Below are 22,239 nucleotides of genomic sequence, written 5' to 3' on the forward strand. Positions count from 1 at the left end.
GTATTCCATAGCCATGCATAATAATTAACAAAATTGTTAAATGGAATGAAAGTGTTTTTGTCTTAGTTAGGGTTTCTATTGCTGTGAATAAGCACCATGACAACAGGAACTCTTATAAGGAAGCATTTAACTGGGACTGTGTGGTGGTTTGAGTAAAAATGGCCTCCATAGATCCATAGGGTGTGGTACAATTAGGAAGTATGGCCTTGTTAGAGGAAGTATGCCACTGGAAGATGGGCTTTGAGGTTTCAGAAGCTCAAGTCAGAACTTGCAGCTGTCTCTTCTGTACCATTTCTACCTGCATACCACCATGCTTCCAGCCATGATGATAAGGGATCAAACATCTGAACTGTAAGCCAACCCCAATTAAATGTTTTCTTTTATATGAGTTGCCATGGTCCCAGCTGCAACACTTGGGAGAGCAGGCCCTGCACTTCACCAGGGCAGCACAGTAGAGTCAACCTGTTAGCTCAGGTTTAGGTGAGCCAGCTCTGAAGCTGTGAGAACAGGAAAGCTTTCACCATTTCTCATCTCTCTTGTCATGGTTATGGCCTATAACAGGTGGGAGAGATGGTCCTATAATCATAAGAGTGAGAGAACTATCCCTGACCCCACCAGCTGCAATAATCATGAAAGCAAGCTCTACACCTAGCCAGAGAAGCACAATAGAGCCAACCTTGTCAATGCAAGTGAGGATGAGCCAGTCCTGAAATTGCAAGTATGGGAAAAGCTGTCTCAGTTGTCCATCTGTCTTGTGGTGGCATGGGCAGGGGAGAGTTGTTCTCCTCCATACACAACAAGCCATCAGTGACTGAGACAGGTGGGAGAACTGGCCTTGTCATCATTGGAGTGGAAAGCTAACCCTGTTGAGCAGTATGGATGGGTCAACTGCAGAGTTGTAAGCATGAGAGAGCTGTTCCCATTTCATATCTGGTGGACCAACTCTACAGCTGCTGAGGCTCAGACCCAAGGATATGACTTGGTCCATTCCATCATCCACCCATCTATGATCTTCTAGAGCATATGAAGGGACATGACCGGCATACCCAAAGCTGCAGGATCTCTATAACATAGGGCAACAAAAAAAAAATAATAATATCCAGGAGGAGCCCAACCAAGTGTTCAGTATTGATAGGGCTGTAGAAACCAGAGAGCTCAAACCAGACCAATGATTCTTTGCAATAAAGATATATGGACAAATGGGTACAAATCATGGTGTCACACTGCAGCTTTCATAATGAGATTTTTAAGTCTTTGCCCTTTTATTTTACCTTATTGTTGTTGGAGGCCGTTTGTTCATTCCCAGCTGCCCAGACATGAAATAATCACTAAGAAACCACATTATTTGCAATACTGTTTGGCCAATAGCTTACATGTATTTCTGTCTAATTCTTATATCTTAAATCAACCCATTTCTATTAATCTGTGTATTGCCACGTGACTGTCGCTTACAGGCAAGGTTCCATCCAGTTTCTCTCTCCAGTGGAGCTACATGGCTTCTCTCTGACACTGTCTTCTTTCTCCCAGCATTCAGTTTAGTTTTCCCTGCCTAACTCTGCTCTACCTTATCACAGGCCCAAAACAGCTTTTTTATTAACCAATGGTATTCACAGCATACAGAGGGGAATCCCACATTACCTTATAATTAATTTTATTTTCTCTTTCCTTTTTTCTCTTAAATTTTGTTTTATTTGTGGGATTGCAGGAGCAGAGAGTTGATGAGAAGGGACAGGGAAATGAATAGTATCACAGAATCAAGATATATGATTTAGGACAGGTAAGTGTCTGTGTTCCCTGCTTGAGGGCCCTACTCTTTAGACTCTGACCCTGGAGACACATTCATGCCCCACCCCCACCCACAGAAGAACCAGAAACCTGGGAACAGCCTCCTCATACCCACAACCATCTTCCATCACATCTCTGACCACCGTAGCCTTGACTCTGTCTGCCCCTGGAGTGTTGAGGGTCTGGGTTCCCAGTTGGAGGGCACTACTCTCTAGACCCTAGCTCTAAAAGGCACATTCCACACTGGGAGCAGCCTCCCCATACTCTCAACCATCCCCTAGTGCATCACGTCTCTAACGACCAGAGCATTGGCCTGACTGCCCCTGAAGGGATGAACGTTTGGGTTCCTGGCTGGAGGACCCTGTTATCTAGACCCTAGCACCCCTGAGATGCATTCTGTGTCCCATCCCCACCCAGCAGAGGCCTGGAAGCAGCCTACCCGCACCTGCAACCAACCCCTGAAACATCTGTGATCAGAAGAACCTTCGCACTGACTACCCCTGAAAAAGGTGAGTGTCTGTGTTCTGAGCTACAGGATCCTAACCCCAAGAGGCACGTCCCACATCCTCCCAACCACCAAACCCCCTCCCATGTCTGCAGCTATTGTTACCACATCTGAGATCACCAGAGCCTTGGCCCTGACTGTACTTGCAGAGGAGCCTCATGGACACTTCAGCAACTACCAGAGGCAGGACCCTGCCTGCACCAGGAGATAGAGTGACCAACTAAGCTATGGCCCCACCTGAACCAATTAAAAAAACAGAGACCCCCCCCATCCAAAGCACAGGTCCCACATACACCCATTGGAGGAAGAGATGTGTAGGCACCAATGCAAGAATACAAGCAACAACCTAAAGAGCAACATTGCAACACCTTAACCTAGTGGTCCTACAGCAGGAAGACCTGAATATCCTAACTCAGAAGAAGCAAAAAAAAAACATAAATTTGAATTTATAAAGATCATAGAGACCCTTAAAGAGTAAATTAAAAAATTCTCTTAAAAAAGTGGAGGAAAAGACAAAAAATTGGAAGAATTCCATAAATTACTTAAAGAAAGCCAAGAAAAAACAAACAGATTAGGCAAACAGTTCAAGAATTGAAAAATGGAAATAAAGATAAAAAAGAAAATACAGACCAATATAATTCTGTAAATGGAAAATCTGAGTGAAATAACAAGAACTACACAAGCAAGTATAACCAACAGATTAAAAGAGATGAAAGAGAGAATCTCAGGAGTTGAAGATACAATAGGGGAAATAAATTCATTGGCCAAAGAAAATGTTAAATCAAAAAAATCCTTAACACAAGACTTGTAGGAAATCTGCAATACCATGAAAATACAAAAGCTAAGAATAATAGGGATAGAAAAAGGAGAACGCCAGATCAAAGGCACAGGAAATGTAGTCAACAAGATCATAGAAGAAAATTTTCTCAACCTAAAGAAGAATATGCCTGTAAAGGTAAAAGAAGCTTACAGAACACCAAACAGACTAGAACAAAAAGAGTCCCCTTGCCATATAACAATCAAACATTAAATATACAGAACGAAGAAAGAATATTAAGAACTGCAAAGGACAAAGGACAAGCAATATATAAAGGCAGATTTATCAGAATTGCACCTGACTTCTAGGTGAAAACTCTGAAAGCCAGAATTTACATCCTGGACAGAAGGGCTGCAGACACTAAGAGACCATGGATGCAAGACCAGACTACTATACCTAGCAAAGCTTTCAATGACCATAGATGAAGAAAACATGAAATTCCATAACAAAACCTGATTTAGACAATGCCTACCGGGGCTGGAGAGAGATGGCTCAGTGGTTAAGAGCATTGCCTGCTCTTTCAAAAGTCCTGAGTTTAATTCCCAGCAACCACGTGGTGGCTCACAACCATCTGTAATGAGGTCCGGTGCCCTCTTCTGGCCTGCAGGCATACACACTGACAGAATATGGTATATATAATAAATAAATACATAAAAAACAATGCCTTCTCACAAATTCAGCCATACAGAAGGTACTAGAAGGAAAACTTCAACTCAAGGAAGCTAACTGCATGCACAAAAACTCAGGCGACAGATAACCTCATACCTCATACGAGCAAACCACAAAGAGGGAAACACACAAACATTACCACTGAAAAAGTATCAGGAATTAACAATCACTGGTCATTAATAACTCTCAATTCACCTATCAAAAGACACAGGTTAACAAAATAAATACAAAAAGAGGATCCATCCCTTCTGCTACATACAAGAAACACACCTCAACTTCAAAGACAGACATTACCTCAGAGTAAAGAGTTGGAAAAAGATTTTCCAATCAAATGGAACTAAGAAATAATAAGGTATAGCTATTCTAAAAATCTAACTATTTATATATTTAATAGACTTCAAACTAAAATCAATCAAAAGGGATAGAGAAGGACACTTCATATTCATCACAAGAAAACTCTATCAAGGGCTGGAGAGATGGCTCAGTGGTTAAGAGCATTGCCTGCTCTTCCAAAGGTCCTGAGTTCAATTCCCGGCAACCACGTGGTGGCTCACAACCATCTGTAAAGAGGTCTGGTGCCCTCTTCCGGCCTGCAGGCATACACACAAACAGAATATTGTATACATAATAAATAAATAAAATAAATATTAAAAAGAAAAACATTGCGACACAATAATGGAAACATTATTTCTAAAAAAAAAAAAAAACTCTAGCAAGATGAAGTCTCAATTCTGAACATCTATCCCCAAATATCAGAGCACCAACATATGTAAAAAAAATTGCTAAAGCTTAAACTGCACATTAAACACCACACATTAATAGTAGGAATCTTCAAAACCCCACTCTCACCAATGAACAGGTCTGCCAGACAGAATCTTAACAGAGAAATAAGAGAACTAGCAGATGTCATAACTCAAATGGACTTAAGAGACATATATAGAACATTTCACCCAAACACAAAAATCATACCTTCTTCTCATCACCTCATAGAACTTCCTCTAAAATTGACCACATGCTCTGTCACAAAGAAAACCTGAACTTATACTAATTGCAGAAAGTCTAAAAACTCATGGAAATTTAACAATAATCAACTGAATCACCCTTAGGTCAAGGAAGAAATAAAGAAAGAAACTAAAGACTTCCTAGAAGCCAATGAAAATGGATACAAAACATATCCAAACCTATGGGACACTATGAAAGCAGTGCTAAGAGGAAAGTTCTAGCACTACATGCCTACATAAAGAAAATGGAGAAATTTCACACTAGACACTTAACAGCACGCCTGAAAGCTCTAGAACAAAAAGAAGTCGACTTATTCAGGAGGAGGAGATGACAGGAAATAATCAAACTAAGGGCTGAAATCAATAACATAGAAACAAGGAAAACAATACAAAGAAACAATGAAACAAAGAGTTGGTTCTTTGAGAAAATCAACAAGATAGACAAGCCTTTATCCAAACTAACCAAAAGGTAGAGAGAGAATATCCAAATTAACAAAATCAGAAATAAAAAGGGAGACATAAGAACAGACATGGAGAAAATCCAGAGAATCATTAGATCTTACTACAAAAACCTGTAATCCACAAAAACTAGAAAATCTAAAAGAAATGGACAACTTTCTGCATAGGTACCATATACCAAAGTTAAATCAAGACCAGCTAAACAATTTAAATAAAGCATAAAGAAATAGAAACAGTCATCAAAATTCTCTCGACCAAAACAGAAAAATTAAGACTGATTGGTTTCATTGCAGAATTCTACCAGAACTTCAAGGAAGAGCTAATATCTATTCTCCTCAAACTGTTCCACACAATAGAAACAGAAGAAATATTGCCAAACACTTTTTATGAAGCTAAAGTTACCCTGTTACCAAATCCACACAAAGACTCAACTAAAAATGAGAATTACAAACCAATCTTCCTCATAAACACTGACACAAAAATACTCAATAAAATACTGGCAAACTGAATCTAAGAACACATCAAACAAATAATCCTCCATGATCAACTTATCTTCCCAGAGATAAAGGGATGGTTCAATATATGAAAATCTGTTGCTATAATCCCCAATAAAAATAAACTGAAAGAAAAAACACATGCTCATCTCATTAAATGCTGAAAAAACCTTCAACAAAATCCAACACTCCCACATGATAAAGGTCTCGGAGAGATCAGGGATACAAGGAACATATCCAAACATAACAAAAGCAATATACAGCAAGCCAATAGCCAATATCAAATTAAATGGAGAAAAACTCAAAACAATTCCACTTAAATCAGGAACAAAGTAATGCTGTCCAGTCTCTACATATCTATTCAACATAGTACTTGAAGGTGTATCTAGAAAAATAAGACAACAAAAGGAAAACAAAGGGACACATATTGGAAAGGAAGAAGTCAAACTTTTGATATTTGCAGATGATATGATAGTATAAATGACTGACTCCAAATATTCTACCAGGGAACTCTTACAATTGATAAACACCTCAGTAATGTGGCAGGATACAAAATCAACTCAAAAATATTAATAGCCCTCCTATATACAAATGATAAAAGGACTGAGAAAGAAATCAGATAAAACAACAGGCTGTGTGGGCATATGCCTTTAAACCCCAGCACTTGGGGGGCAGAGGCGGGCAGATCTCTGTGAGCTCCAGGCTAGCCTGGTCTACAAGAGCTAGTTCCAGGACAGGCACCAAAACTACAGGGAAATCTTGTCTTAATAAAAAGAAAGAAAGAAAGAAAGAAAGAAAGAAAGAAAGAAGGAAAGAAAGAGAGAAAGACAGAGAGAGAGACAGAGACAGAAAGAAAAGGAAAAGGAAAAAAAGAAATCAGAGAAACATCACACTTTACAATAGCTACAAATAACATAAAATATCTTGGGGTAATGCTAACAAAGGAAGTGAAAGACCTGTACAACAAGGGCTGTAAGTCTTTGAAAAAACAAACTGAAGAAGATACCATAAAATGGAAAAATCTCCCACATTCTTGGATAGGTAGGTTCAACATAATGAAAACTGTAGTCTTACTAAAAGCAATCTATGGATTCAATGCAATGTCCCACCAAAATCTGAACACAATTATTTTTTTTCAATTAATAGCCATAGACTAGAACTGTTCCTTTATTGAAACCAATAAAAATTACCCAGATTTTTCAATGATGTTAATTAACTTATTTAGTAAAAATATTTTGAAATCTTAGCACTGTCTGTTCCTTGAAAGTTCCCACTTTACAATATATATATATATATATATATATATATATATATATATATACCAATTGTAATAATTTTGTTTAAGTTTTTTTTAAATGAAAGGATAGACATTTCAAGTTTTATATGCATTTATTACAAAATATAGAAAAATAAAACTTGTAAATATTGATGCTTTGGAAACTATTTCAAATGGACAAAGTAATTAAAATTATGTAAATGGCATAATTTATGTATTTTATCTGTATTGCAGATACTATTTTACTTGTTTTATGATGAAATTGTTTATTTTTGCAAAAATGACAATGTTAAGGATTTGAAAGGTGACAATCAAAGCTTCTTCTAGCTGTTTTTAGGCTTTAAAAATATCACATAAATTCTATGTCTCGAAATTCTTGGATATTTTAAGATATTGAGAGTCTGCATTTGCAAAACAACTTAATGAAAATGAATGTAAAGTCTAATAACATTTCTGCTTCATATCTTTCATATTTACTACATGAATAAGTCCGTCTTCACAAATGTGGCAAACAGGTAAAAACAACATCAGTTATACACAGTGTTCAACTCTGAAGTTGAAGAGGTTAGGAATTAAGTGATACTCGAATTCTTCTTTGTTAACATTATGCAAGCTAGAATCTAGACATTATAATCCTTGGTGAAAATCTCTCAAATTTTAGGGTATGCATTTCCATTTCCCAAACAGATTATAGATCGGGTTGGTGTAGAAACAATTGAATCATAACCTTACTTTACAGGCAATTATAACATGTGAGAAAGAATAAATTATTTCCAGTGCTCATTATCACATATATACAGGATAATTTAAAACCAAAGGGAGTGATCGCTTATTCTGAGCTCTTAAAAATTTCCATCAAAATATACAACAGAGGGTGAAAAAAATAATCTGTGACATAAAAGCAAAGTGTTTCACTTCTTATCGTCAGAACTTGAATGATGTCACATTCATATAGTTCACTAAATGTGAAAATTATGAAAACTTTAATTCCAAAAGCATTTCTCTAAATTACCAACAGAATATTCTTGATGCCTCTTTACATGATCACAAGCCAGGCATGCATGTGATTCCCAGAATCATGGGAGGTTGACAGTGAAATCCTTCCTCCAGTTAAAGTAACTAAGGTACAACTTGTTGTTTTTGTCAACTTCCTTTAGATATTTTGCCAGCTCACTGGGAGAGTTATAATCTTCCACATGAATGAATGAATGAACGAATGAATGAATGAATCAGATGGAATGTAATTCTCATAGTTTTCCCTAGAGGGTCCCAGGACAACGGGTACTGAGCCGGCCAAAAACGCATTGTAAAGCTTTTCTGTGATGTAATCTTTGTGAATAGAATTTTCAAAAAAAAGATAAAATTTGCAAGTAGATATAGTGGGAATCAAGTTTTTGTCATTCACGTATTCTCCAAATGCTTGCCCATAGATGTGGATTTCAATACTCTTGCTGAGCTCGTTATAATACTTGACCCTGGCATGCTCAGGGTTCCAATTACTCACAACCCAACACACCAGCTTCTCTTTGTTTGGCACTTCAAACACAAAGGGATTTGTGCTCACCGTCAAGAAGCTGTAAGGCACTTGGCTATCAGAATCACAGCGATAAATTAGTGTCAGGTTGAACAAGTGCTCAATCCCACTCTTCTGGGGAGTGTGAGTGGGTGACTCTAAGTTCATCCAAATCCATTTCTGAAAGGGTGGCCTCGCCTGCTGAGGTAAATTGGTCAGATCCCAGCTGATGTCTCTATGGTGTATCAGGACAGCGTGGAATTTGTTGTACAGTGAGCAGTCTGTCGTGAGATGGCATCCGTGGATGTTGAACATCACTTGGCACGATGTAAGGTCAAAGGTCTGCCCAAATGGCCACACCCAAGCCAGAATAGTGGTTTCGTTGAAATAATCAGATTTTGTGGAGAAGAAATTTTTCATTTTCAGGACAGAACTGGCAGACTCCATTGGACTGAAGACCCAGCTGTTGGTTGGCTTGATGTAAATAAGCAGACACGCCATAAAGCAGGCCAGGATGATACAGACGATTAGAAATGGACGAAGAATGCCTTTGGATGTTGATGTTATAATTTTTTCTCAGTCTAATATGGTGATCGTGCCTCCAGGAATCACAGAACAAGACTAAACACAATTCTTAACAGACCTCAAAAGAACAATACTCAACTTCATATACAAAAACCAGAAAACCAAGGACAGTCAAAACACAATCCTGTACCAGAAAGAAACTTTCAGAGGCATCACTATCCCTGACTTCAAGCTCTACCGTATAGCTATATCAATGAAATTAGCTTGGTATATAAACAGACAGTTGGACCAATGGAATTGAGTTGAAGACCCTGATACCAATCCTTCTACCTATGAACACCTGATTTTGACATAGAAGCTAAAATTATACAATGGAACAAAGAAAGCAACTAATGGTGCTAGCATAACTGGATGTCAACATGTAGAAGAATGTAAATAGTTCCAGATCTATCCCCATGCACAAAACTCAAATCCAAATGGACCAAAGACCTCAACATAAATTCAACCACACTGAACCTCATAGAAGAGAAAGTGGAAAGTAGCCTTACACTCTTTGAGGAGTGGATTGGTGGGTGAGGTGGGAGAAGGTGAGGGAGTCAGGTTTAGGGGAGGGAGTAGGAACTGGGATAGATATGTAAAATGTGACGAGATTGTTTTAAAAATAAATAAATGAATAAATGATACTATAAAAAGATACATGATGTAATAGACACATAGAATAAATAAAATTTTTTAAAAAGAGTTTCTGTGGTCATGGTGTCTCTTTATAGCAATAAAACCCAAACTAAAACAGGTTGGCTTACAGTTCAGAGGTTTAGTCCATTATTATCATGGCAGGAAGCATGGCAACATGCAGGCAGAAATGGTGCTGGAGAAATAGCTGAGATTTCTACATCTTGGTCAGCAGGCAGTAGGAAAATAAAGTGAGCCACTAAGCCTGGCTTGAGCTTCTGAAACCTCAAAGCCCACACTCAATGATACAGTTCCTCTAACAAGGCCACACCTACTCCATCAAGGCTATGCCTCTTAATAGTGCCATTCCCTGTGGGCCTATGGGGCCATTTTCATTCAAACTACCACAGTGTTAATGCATTTATACCTTCCTTGTACTTTTTGTGGTTCATAGATAAAATCTGACATCATTTAAAAATATATGAAACTGTAAATATTAGGTTGCGTATGCAAAAGTTAACAGCCTTTATTCAATTACAAGGTTCTATAGCTGAGACATCTAGCACTAAAATAGTTTTAATGTTCCATAAAATCCCTGCTTCCACCTGCAAAGTTGCCTACAGTTTGAAGATACAGTCATTTTCTCATTATGGTTGCTTCCTATAGTATGAAAGCAATTGCTGGGCTTTAGCACTAAGTTTAGTAACTGGCTCAACTTTAATGCTTTTTTATTTGGACCACACCTGTGACATAGTATCTTTTCATTGTATTCCAGCCTTTAATATTAAATTTATATTCCTTAGCTCTCCTTTATTGTTATTACTGATTTAAAAAAAAAGTTCAAATGAACTTATCTGAGAACCAGGAGCAACTTCATACCTTCCGTTTTCCCTAGTGATCCCTGCCAATATTTATAAAAGATAAAACCATTTAAGAGCAAAAGTGAAAATTTAAATTATTTATATGCAGAAAGGAAAGATTAGACATTGCTGAAATAAGAATATTTTACATGATTTTACATGCACAGTATGTTTTCAGAAGTTTACATTTATTTAGTAATAAATGTCATGGGATGTCTTGCAGAAACTCCCTGTCACAACCGTTTTTATCAGCCATCTGTGTCTTCATGAAGCTTCCAGATATTCTGCCACCTGATTCACTGCCCCAGGTCTTCTCACTTCTATTCACAGACTTGTTTCAATTTTCAGTGTCTACTATATCTACTCCGAGAGAGAAAGAAAATATTACCAAAACAATACAGCGTTGCATATTTAAACAACTAAAATAAGACTGAAAAACTTTTAACAACTAATACAGTTTGTAATGGATGGACAAACCATTTAGAATAAGGGAAGCCAGAGGCTAGCAAGAGTGTGGGTGGAGACTGACTCTCCACAGGTGTTTTCCTATCTGAACATTCATATCCAATCATCTTATATGCCTTGTGAGTTCCTCCATCTCCCGTATGGTGGTTTGAATGTAATTGGCCCCCATAATCTTATAGGGAGTGGCACTACTAGGAGACATGGCTTTGTAGGAAAGGGTATGGCCTTGTTAGAGGAAGAGTGTCACTGAGAGGGTGGTCTTTGAGGTTTCCTATGCTCACGATATTGCCCAGAATCTCAGTCAACTTTCTGTTGCCTTCTGATCACCATGTAGCCAGCACCACATCTGTCTGCAGGCTGCCATGCTCCCCACTGTGATAATAGACTGAACCTCTGAATTGTAAACCAACCACCCCAATTAAATGCTTTCCTTTTAAGAGTTCCCATAGCCATGTCTCTTCACATCAATAGAAACCCTATCTATGACACCAGAATTCAGAGATGTCTCTGAATTAGCAAGTTGACTTTGGAGAATAGATCTACAACCATGATGGAGAAAATAGCCAAGTACCATAAAGGCTGGCTGACCTTATAAGCTGCTTCTCTGAATTCAGCTTGTTAATCAACATTCTATGCCAAATAAATAAATAAATAAAACATTCTATGCCTATAATAAAGCAATCAGTTTTATTATATGATGGCAATCAACTGATAAAAGAAGAAGGTTTATTAACTCATCATTTTAGGGGTTCAGGACTGTGATTGCTTGGCGCCAGTGCTTGTGAGCTGGGGTATCAGGGCAGGAAAACATGGCAGAGCAAACCCACTTACTTCGTGGTCAAGAACAAAAGAACCACAGCTGGTATAATCAAGACTCCATCCATCTTAAGGCTGGACATCCTACCACAAGATAAGTGCATGCTTCCAGGTTTAAAAGGAACAGGTAAAAAGAGAATTCTGGGTAATCAGTATCTGCTGTATCTGAGAGAGCAAACACTGTCCAACACAGGTATAATAATCTTTGAACTTTATAAGTCCATGGGTTTCATGATTAAGATTCAACAACAAGGAAAATGTGGCAACGATTATCACAATTCCAAGTTAAGTTAGTGCAAACACTGGAAATAGAATTGAGGGGAAGCTAATGAATAATTTTATGAAGTGTCAAAAGCTGACAAGAAAACAGTCATATTAATTAATACCAACTGGCTTCTCAATATATCCAGAGCCCCTCTTGGGGTAGATGATTGTTTGGTCACAGCCCACAGACTCGTGCTGCATTCGGAGCAAGTTCTTCATCTCTGAACATTCTGGACTGTGAAGAACCCTCAGATGGAGCAGAGATCACACTTCACATAAATCATAGCAAGCCTGGGTAACCTCCGTCTTGTACTCTCTGGAGAGTTGTCACCTCCCAACACTGTGATATAACACATTAATGTCTCAGAAAGTGGGAGGACTATGAATTTTCTATGTTAAGATGTAAACCAAGTATTAGTTCAAATGCTGAAATGAAGGTAACTGGAACTCTTTCAGGGCAAGCTGATGATCACGTTTTCTTTTGAATAGCTTTTCTACCTACTTGGAAAAATATTATTTCTATGTGGAAGTTGAAGATGAGAGAAAAGCCACAAATAAGTTAAAACCACTCATAATCAATTCATTCTGAAAAACCCACAATCATAATCTACTGTGGATTTTGAAATATGAAATTTGAACCAGGACTGTTGATGATAAGACTAGCCGGCCAAGGGGAAACTGGCTCAACCAGATGCACAACGATGCCCAGGGCAGGAAGAAAGGGAGTAAAAAAAATGTTCTTTTTTGTCATGTATGGATATGGGGGTATGCATGTGTGTATGTACTTTTGCATATTCTGGTACACATGTGTAGCTGCATACACACATGAGTTTGTGCATGTGTGGAGGTCTAAAATAATTGCCAGAAATCATCTTTGATTACTCTCTTATCTTATTTATTATTCCTCAACATGGCTAGTCTGTTAAGCCTACCTGCTCTAGAAATCCTTTTCTGTTGCTCGATTTCCAGGTGGACTTCCATATCTACCCAGTCTTTTTGAGGGTGCCAGGAGCTCATAGTCGCACAGAACTTCTACTATTGGTTCTTGTCTCACAAAGAAAGAATTTTCCAAGCCAAAAGGTTTATGACTTAAACAAAAAATGCTACTGCTTTTAAAAGTTGTAAGTATGAATTGGATGCAGTATCAGACCCTCAACTTCTCAGTTACGTTGATCTGGACTCCAAGCAAAAAAAAAAAAACATGGTGGTACACACTTGCAATCCTAGAATTTTGGAGTCAAGGGAAGAAAATAATTGTGAATTAATAACAATGTGAATCACATAGTGAGTTCAAGTTAAGCCTGGGCAATACATGTGAGATTCTGCTAGAAAGAGACACATAGAGAGTGACAGAAACAGAGGCAGAGAGACAGAGACAGAAGCAGACAGAGACAGAAGCAAGGAGAAGGCTTATGATTCCACTAAAATCAGGAACAATACAAGGAAATCCATTCATTCCGTATCAAAGTTCTAGCTAGAGTAATAAGTCAACAAAAGGAGATCAAGGGAATATAAAACAGAAGGGAAGAAGTCAAACATTTACTATGTGCAGATGATATAATAGTGCACAAAAGTGACACAAAAGTTGTACCAGAGAACTCCTACTGCTGATAAACACCTTCAGTAATGTGGTGGGATACAAGATTAACTCAAAAAATCAGTAGCCCTCCTACATACAAATAATAAATAAGGCTGAGAAAGAAATCAAAATAACATCACTCTTCACAATAGCCACAAACATCATAAAATAAATACAATAAAGAAACTTCTGGAGGCATTACCATCCCTGACATAAAGCTCTATTATAGAGCTACAGTAATGAAAACAGTTTGGTATTGGCATATAAACAGAAAGGTGGACCAATGGAATCAAATCAAAGACCCTGATATTAATCCACACACCTATGAACACATGATTTTTGACAAAGAAGCTAAAACTATGCAATGGAAAAAAGAAGGCATCAACTAATGGCGCTGATATAACTGGATATCAACCTGTAGAAGAAAACAAATAGATCCATATCTATCGTCATGCATAAAACTCAAATCTAACTGGATCAAAGACCTCAACATAAATCCAACCACACTGAACCTCTAAGAAAAAGTGGGAAGTAGACTTTAATGTGTGTGCACAGGAGACTACTTCCTACATATAGCACCAGAAGCACAGACAGAAGCAACAAAGAATAAATGAGACCTCCTGAAACTAAGAAGCTTCTGTAAGGCAAAGGGCACAATCAACAAGACAAAACAGTAGCCTTCAGAATGGGAAAAGATCTTCACCAACCGCACATCACACAAATAACTGATCTCCAAAATATGCAAAGAACTCAAGAAAGTAGACACTAAAATATCAAACAATCCAATTAAAAACTTTGGTACAGAACTAAACAGAGAATTCTCAACAGAAGAAACTCAAATGGCTGAAAGATATTTAAGGATTTTTTCAACATCCTTATCCATCAAGAAAATGCAAATCAAAACGACTCTGAGATATACCATCTTACACCTGTCAGAATAGCTAGGATCAAAAGCACTGATGACAGCTTATGCTGGAGAGGATGTAGAGAAAGAGGAACACTCTTTTATTGCTGGTGGGAATGCAAACTTGTACAACCATTCTGAAAATCAGTATTGTGGTTTCTCAGAAAATTGGGAATCAATTTACCTCAAGACCCAGCATTACCACACTTGGGCACATACTTATCCCACAAGGGCATTTATTCAAATGTGTTCTTGGCAACATTATTCATAATAGCCATAACCTGAAAACAACCTAGATGTCCCTCAACTGAAGAATGAATAAAGAAAATGTGGTACATTTACACAGTGGAGTACTACTTATTGGTAAATGACATCTTGAAATTTGCAGGCAAATGGATGGAACTAGAAAAAGGCATCCTGAGTGAGGTAACCCAGATCTAGAAAGACAAATATGGTATGTATTCACTCCTAACTGGATATTAGGCATAAAATAAAGGATAACCAGCCTATAGTCTACAATTCCAGAGAAGTCTACAAGTTCCTAAGAGAGAAATACATGGGTTAACCTAGAAAGGGGAAATAGACATGATCTCCTGAAACCTTCATCCAATAACTGAGGAAATCAGATGCAGAGATTCACAACTAGCCACTGGACAGCGCTTCTGGAGTCCAGTTGAAGAGAGGGAGGAGTCATAATATGAGCAAAGGAGTCAAGACCATGATGGGGACACCCACAGAAATAGCTGACCCAAAGTAGTGAGAGCTCATTGACTCTAGACTGACAGCTGGGGAACCTGCATCTGACCCATTTATGCCCTCTGAATGCAGGTGACAATGAGTGCCTTGGGCAGTTTGTGAGACCACTGACAGTGGGACCAGGAGCTATTCCTAATAAGTAATCTGGCTTTTGGAGCCCATTTCCTATGAAGAGTTACCTTGCTCAGGCTAGACACTGGAGGAGGGTGTTGGTCCTGCCTCAATGTGATGATGTGAAAGAATTTGTTGACTTCCCTCTCTAAGGAACAGATGGGGGTAAGATGAAGGGAAGATGGGTAAAGCAGGAAGAGGAGAGGGAGGAAGAACTGGGATTAGTATATAAAAAAATAAAATGAATAATAAAAAAGAGAGGGCTTACTGAAAATTCAATTTTGTTATTTTCCGCATTCAGACTGAAAAATTCTTAAATTATATAACTTTTTATAGAAGACAAAAATTACAATCCAGTTTTCTATTCTTTTAAACAGCATTTATAAAAGCCATCTATATGTATTATAGAAAGTTAGAAAATACAAATAAACAAATTTGATTAAGCTATGCTTCTAAAACAAGAAATTGCAAATCTTGCTGAAGTTTTTAGCATCAAGGAATGTTATGAGAATACTGGATAAGGACATTTTTCTTAAAACCCCTTTTTTGAGTAGTCAGATAAAACAACTCTACTAAATGAGATCTGTTAGTCACGATAGATAGATATATATATATATATATATATATATATATATATATATATATATATGCAAGAAAGCAAACTAGGTTACTGAGAAGATACCCAAGACAAGAGAGGGATCAGAGGAATAAGACAAGAGACTTGAGATCCTAAAAGAAGCAGAGCCATTTGAGAATCACCTGCTCTCTTCTGAGCACCCACAATGCTGCTTAGCAACAGGGCTGGAGGTTGTCAGTCCAAACAGACTAGAGGGAAATGTTCAACCAAAACGCAAATGTTTTACAAACGCTTTAGAACGGGAGCAAGCCAGAGTGTGGGTGGGTGCAAAAAGTCTGAAACAGAAAAGGAAACCACTCACTCTACAGCTACTCTTTAAAACAACCTCTCTCTCTTTTTTCTTTCCTCTTCTGAGTGTTTTGCATGTTTTACTACATTTTATAGTTACTTAAATGACCTTATACGTTTGTATTATTACACTTTCATTTACAGTTAAGGAAGTAAGACACAATAAGACAAAAAAAATGCCCAAAAATCATACAACACAACTAGCTGATAAAGAATCAGGGTATAAGCCGGGCGGTGGTGGCGCACGCCTTTAATCCCAGCACTCGGGAGGCAGAGGCAGGCGGATCTCTGTGAGTTCAAGACCAGCCTGGTCTACAAGAGCTATTTCCAGGACAGGCTCCAAAACCACAGAGAAACCCTGTCTCGAAAAAAAACAAAAAAAAAAGAATCAGGGTATATAACTATAGAATTTAATTTCTCTTAAATGTTTTATTTTGCTACATTTAAGTGTCAAACGTTATGGTTAACCAGGAAAAGGGCAGAAGAAAACATTGGGGTGAACTACCTCAGAGTAACCAGGAAGCCCAAGCACGCCTTTCCAAATGAAGTGAGCAACTTCAAAGGATAAAACACACATGCTGGGAGCTTCCTTGATGGAGTATTCAAAAGATTGTTTGGACTAAATAAGAAGTCACCTCAGCAAGTCCAAAGCTCTAAATTACAGCTCTGAGTCCTCCAGAATACAAATGCCCCACAAATCATTGATAGGTGTCTTAGTTGAGGTTTCTGTTGCTGTGAAGAAACACCGTGACCACAGAAACTCTTATAAAGGAAAACATTTCATCTGTTTCATTGGGGTTGACGTACAGTTATAGTCATAGTGAGTAGCATGGCAGCATGCAGGCAGACACTGTGCTAGAGAAGGCATTGAGAGTTCTATGTCTTGATCCACAGGCCACACAAGCAATTGTGTGTCACACTGAGCGTATCTTGAGCATAGGAGACCTCAAAGCCCACCTCCATAGTCGCACACTTCTTCCAACAAAGCCATACCTACTCCAACAAAGAAAACCACACCTCCTAATAGTGTCACTCATCATGGAAACCACTTTCTTTCAAACCTCCACATTGGGAGAAGAAATCTTTTCTTCAAGCTCCATTAGTGATTTCAAATGCATAACCACCAGATCTATACTGAGCTTCCATACTGTATATAAAAAGCTAGGGTGAGTTACAGGGAAAGAACACGAGAAACTCATCCAATAAATATACCACAAATTCAATGAATACTGTGACTAACACTCTTGGTGGTATCAATAAAATAAAAAAGAAACATAAAGACTTTTATAAAGTAAGAATTTAAAGCAAAGACCTAAGACTTTTTAAAAGTTATAAATCAGTCCTTGCAATTTATTTATGCTTGGAGGGGAGGGGCATAGTATGTCTGCTCAGTTTCAGGGACTTCCTGCCTAAGCTTAAGAAGCCCACTGCATGGTGAACAGTTCTTCCCTTAGAACATCTTGTTGTTTTATCTCCTTTCTGATATCTTGTGTCTTAACAAGTTTCCTTCCAATATGAAAGGTTTTAATCTTGAAGGAAGATGCTATACCACACAAGTTTATTAATTCGGAATACTTAGTAAAAAAAATTTAGAAATATGTAATATATCAGTAAGAGATATATTACATTCTTATTTTGAATTATAATTTTATCAGTCTTTTTATGTTTCTTGTATTTTCAATTATGTAGTAGAGAATTTTATTTTGGACAAACTGGTTCTGTGACTACATATAAACAGTTACATAGGCCTGGATGAGGTCATATGCACCTTTAATCTCAGCACTTGGGAGACAAAGACAAGAAGACCTCTATGAGTTCAGGACCAGTCTTGCCTAAAAACTGAGTTCCAGGCTGGCCAAGGCTGCATAGTGAGACCTTGTTTTAGAAGGAAAGGAAGGAAGGAAGGAAGGAAGGAAAGAAGGAAAGAAGGGAAAAAAGAAAAAGTTTACGTAGAACAAGGTCTTGGCTAAATATCAACATACTGGGACATCATACTTCAGGTCAGGTCCCATGCTCAAGTGTATTTTGTTGACATAAATCAGACTTCATGTAATTTTGTGCTCTTGTTTTGTTTGGGGTTTGGGTTTTTTATTTTGTTTTTGAGAAAGAGAGATAATATGAAGTTGAGTGGACAAGAAGATGGGGAGAATCTGGCAGGAGTTGGGGAAGGAAAAGAATCTGATGAAAGTATATTGTATAAAATTCTAAAAAATAATAATAAATAAGAACTTTTTTTGGTTTTTCGAGATAGGGTTTCTCTGTAGCTTTGGTGCCTGTCCTGGAACTAGCTCTTGTAGACCAGGCTGACTTTGAACTTGCAAAGATTCTCTTGCCTCTGCCTCCCAAGTGCTGGGATTAAAGGCGTGTGTCACACAGCCAGAGAACACTTTTTTTACAGAGCAAGGTCCTGGTGGAGAATCCTGAGCCAGGTGTCTTCTGTTCCCATGGAGTGGGAATGAATACCCCGCCCACTCACCATGTGATCGATTCCACAACCCTGAAGCTTTCTGAACCCTGTACTTTAAGTGAAATAGAGTAAGATAAAAAAAAAAAAAAGACCAATTATTGGTACTGATTTATTGGTTTATTTGGTGATTTGTGTAAAGCACCATTTGTGCTGCCTATTTGCCAAGCATAGCTTCCCTTGGTACCTGAAACAGAACGACATGAGAAAATAGCTGAGAACAGACTGCTGCCCTTAGCAACCTGCTGACTGCTGTTTACTTCCCATAAAATCCTGCTTGCTAGCCCCACCTTGTGGTTTTAGAATATAAAATGAGAACACGTTTTGCCGAAGGCTTTTTTCAGCAAACATTTCAGGAGTTGTTCTGGTTTCAGTCCACTAATGACCTCTCTTACACACTCAACAGCTTTAAATGTTTATTCCAGAAAGAACCCGACAACACAAGGATTTGCAGGGCGTAAAAGCATGTGCCGCCATGCCTAGCTTGCCTAGGAAATTCTAATGTGTTTCAGGAACCAAAATCAAAGACCATAAGTTAGAACAAAAGAGTCCCCTAACACCTGCACTACCCAGTAAAACTGTAAACGTTTCAAGAACTCTGTGCCAGGCATGGAAAGCAGAGACCATATATATTCCATATATATTAGCTCATATTATTCAATAATGGTTACTATTTTATAGTAATCCGATGATTTAACCACCCCAATCAAAAAAAAAAAAAAAAAAAAAAAACAACTTCAAAAATAAATGTTTTGTTCATTGGCGGACTTTTAGAAAAGCCAAGCTAAAAAATATATTTTTTCCTGAGTCTTTCTGGAAGACACTGCAACCAATTGTGTGAAGAAAACAGTGAAAATGACCTGAGAGAGAACACGGTTTCAGTTTTAAATGATCCTCCCAGATTTAAAATGATCAAGGAAGTTGAAAGTGCCCACAGTCGGAAGTCAAACGGGATCATTTACAGCAAGTTAGTCAAGTACCGCAGTTCCCACTTATCTTGGGAGATGTGTAGCCAAAGTCGGCCAGTGGACACTCAAATGTGGCTGCAGTCTGTGCTCTCTGATACACGGATTCAGTTAGAACACGCTTTGTGCCCATGTTTTCCACTTCAAATGGAAGGCCTATTCCAACGTAACTACACATTTATGTGCTGTAACGGTAACTTTCAGAGCTAAATGTGCAGCAAAATCTTGTTTTGTCCTTCTATGGTGATTGACAGTAGTCTGGACTGGTATCCATGGTCTCTTAATGTCTGCATAAAGCGTTCATTGTTTTCATTGAGAAGTCAGGTGTAATTCTGATAGGTCTGCCTTTATATGTTACTTAGCTTTTTTCCTTTGCAGTTCTTAATATTTTTCTTTATTTTGTATGTTTCATGTTTTTTGTTAAGCTTTAATTAGATTTAATGTTTTCTTTGACTGATGAGTCTATTTCCTCTATTGTATATTCAATTCTTGAGATTATCTCTTCTATTTCTTGAATTGTGCTGTTTATGCTTGCGTTTGTGGTTTCTGATCATTTTTTCATAATTTCTGTTTCTATAATTCTCTCAGTTTGTGTTTTCTTTATTGCATCTATTTCAGTTTTCAATCTTTTTTTTTAAATTTATTTATTTATTAAGGATTTCTGCCTCGTCCCCACAACCGCTTCCCATTTCCCTCCCCCTCCCCCGATCAAGTCCCCCGCCCTCATCTGCTCGAAGAGCAATCAGGGTTCCCTGACCTGTGGGAAGCCCAAGGACTGCCCACCTCTATCCAGGTCTCGTAAGGTGAGCATCCAAACTGCCTAGGCTCCCACAAAGACAGTACGTGCAGTAGGATCAAAAACCCACTGCAATTGTTCTTGAATTCTCAGTAGTCCTCATTGTCCGCTATGTTCAGCTAGTCCGGATTTATCCCATGCTTTTTCAGACCCAGGCCAGCTGGCCTTGGTGAGATCCCAATAGAACATCCCCATTGTCTTAGTGTGTGGGTGCACCCCTCGTGGTCCTGAGTTCCTTGCTCGTGTTCCGTCTCCTTCTGCTCCTGATTTGGACCTTGAGATTTCTGTCCGGTGCTCCCGTGTGGGTCTCTGTCTCTGTCTCCTTTCATCGCCTGATGAAGGTTAATATTCCTGAGGATGCCTATGTGTTTGTCTTTGGATTCACCTTATTTAGCTTCTCTAGGAACATGAATTATAGGCTCAATGTCCTTTATTTATGGCTAGAAACCAAATATGAGTGAGTACATCCCATGTTCCTCTTTTTGGGTCTGGCTTACCTCACTCAGGATAGTGTTTTCTATTTCCATCCATTTGCATGCAAAATTCAAGAAGTCCTTGTTTTTTACTGCTGAGTAATACTCTAATATGTATATATTCCATACTTTCTTCATCCATTCTTCCGTTGAAGGGCATCTAGGTTGTTTCCAGGTTCTGGCGATTACAAACAATGCTGCCATGAACATAGTTGAGCATATACTTTTGTTGTATGATAGGGCCTCTCTTGGGTATATTCCCAAGAGTGGTATTGCTGGATCCAGGGGTAGGTTGATCCCGAATTTCCTGAGGAACCGAAACACTGCTTTCCAGAGTGGTTGCACAAGTTTGCATTCCCACCAGCAATGGGTGAGTGTACCCCTTTCTCCACAACCTCTCCAGCAAAGGCTATCATTGGTGTTTTTTATTTTAGCCATTCTGACAGGTGTAAGGTGGTATCTTAAAGTTGTCTTGATTTGCATTTCCCTGATCGCTAAGGAAGTTGAGCACGACCTTAAGTGTCTTTTGGCCATTTGAAGTTCTTCTGTTGAGAATTCTCTGTTCAGATCAGTGCCCCATTTTATAATTGGGTTGATTAGCCTTTTACGGACTAGTTTCTTGAGTTCTTTATATATTTTGGAGATCAAACCTTTGTCAGTTGCAGGGTTGGTGAAAATCTTCTCCAAGTCAGTGGGTTGTCTTTTTGTCTTAGTGACAGTGTCCTTTGCTTTACAGAAGCTTCTCAGCCTCAGGAAGTCCCATTTATTCAATGATGCCCTTAGTGTCTGTGCTGCTGGGGTTATACATAGGAAGTGGTCTCCTGTGCCCATGTGCTGTAGAGTACTTCCCACTTTCTCTTCTATCAGGTTCAGTGTGTTCGGACTGATATTGAGGTCTTTAATCCATTTGGATTTGAGTTTTGTGCATGGTGATAGATATGGATCTATTTTCATTCTTCTACAGATTGACATCCAGTTTTGCCAGCACCATTTGTTGAAGATGCTCTCTTTTTTCCATTGTATACTTTTAGCTCCTTTATCGAAGATCAGGTGTTCATAGGTTTGTGGGTTAATGTCAGGGTCTTCTATTCGATTCCATTGGTCGACTTCTCTGTTTTTATGCCAATACCAAGCTGTTTTCAATA

General features: G+C 38.3%; 1 pseudogene; it reads right to left on the bottom strand.

Moving 5' to 3' along the window:
* Positions 1-7,989: 7,989 nt before the first annotated feature.
* On the bottom strand, positions 7,990-13,138 carry LOC121455701 (annotated as a pseudogene).
* Between the last annotated feature and the right edge of the window lie 9,101 nt (positions 13,139-22,239).

Source organism: Microtus oregoni, unplaced genomic scaffold, assembly GCF_018167655.1.
Source record: "Microtus oregoni isolate MIOR12 unplaced genomic scaffold, Mior012 000014F_ref0000157, whole genome shotgun sequence".
NCBI lineage: Eukaryota > Metazoa > Chordata > Mammalia > Rodentia > Cricetidae > Microtus > Microtus oregoni.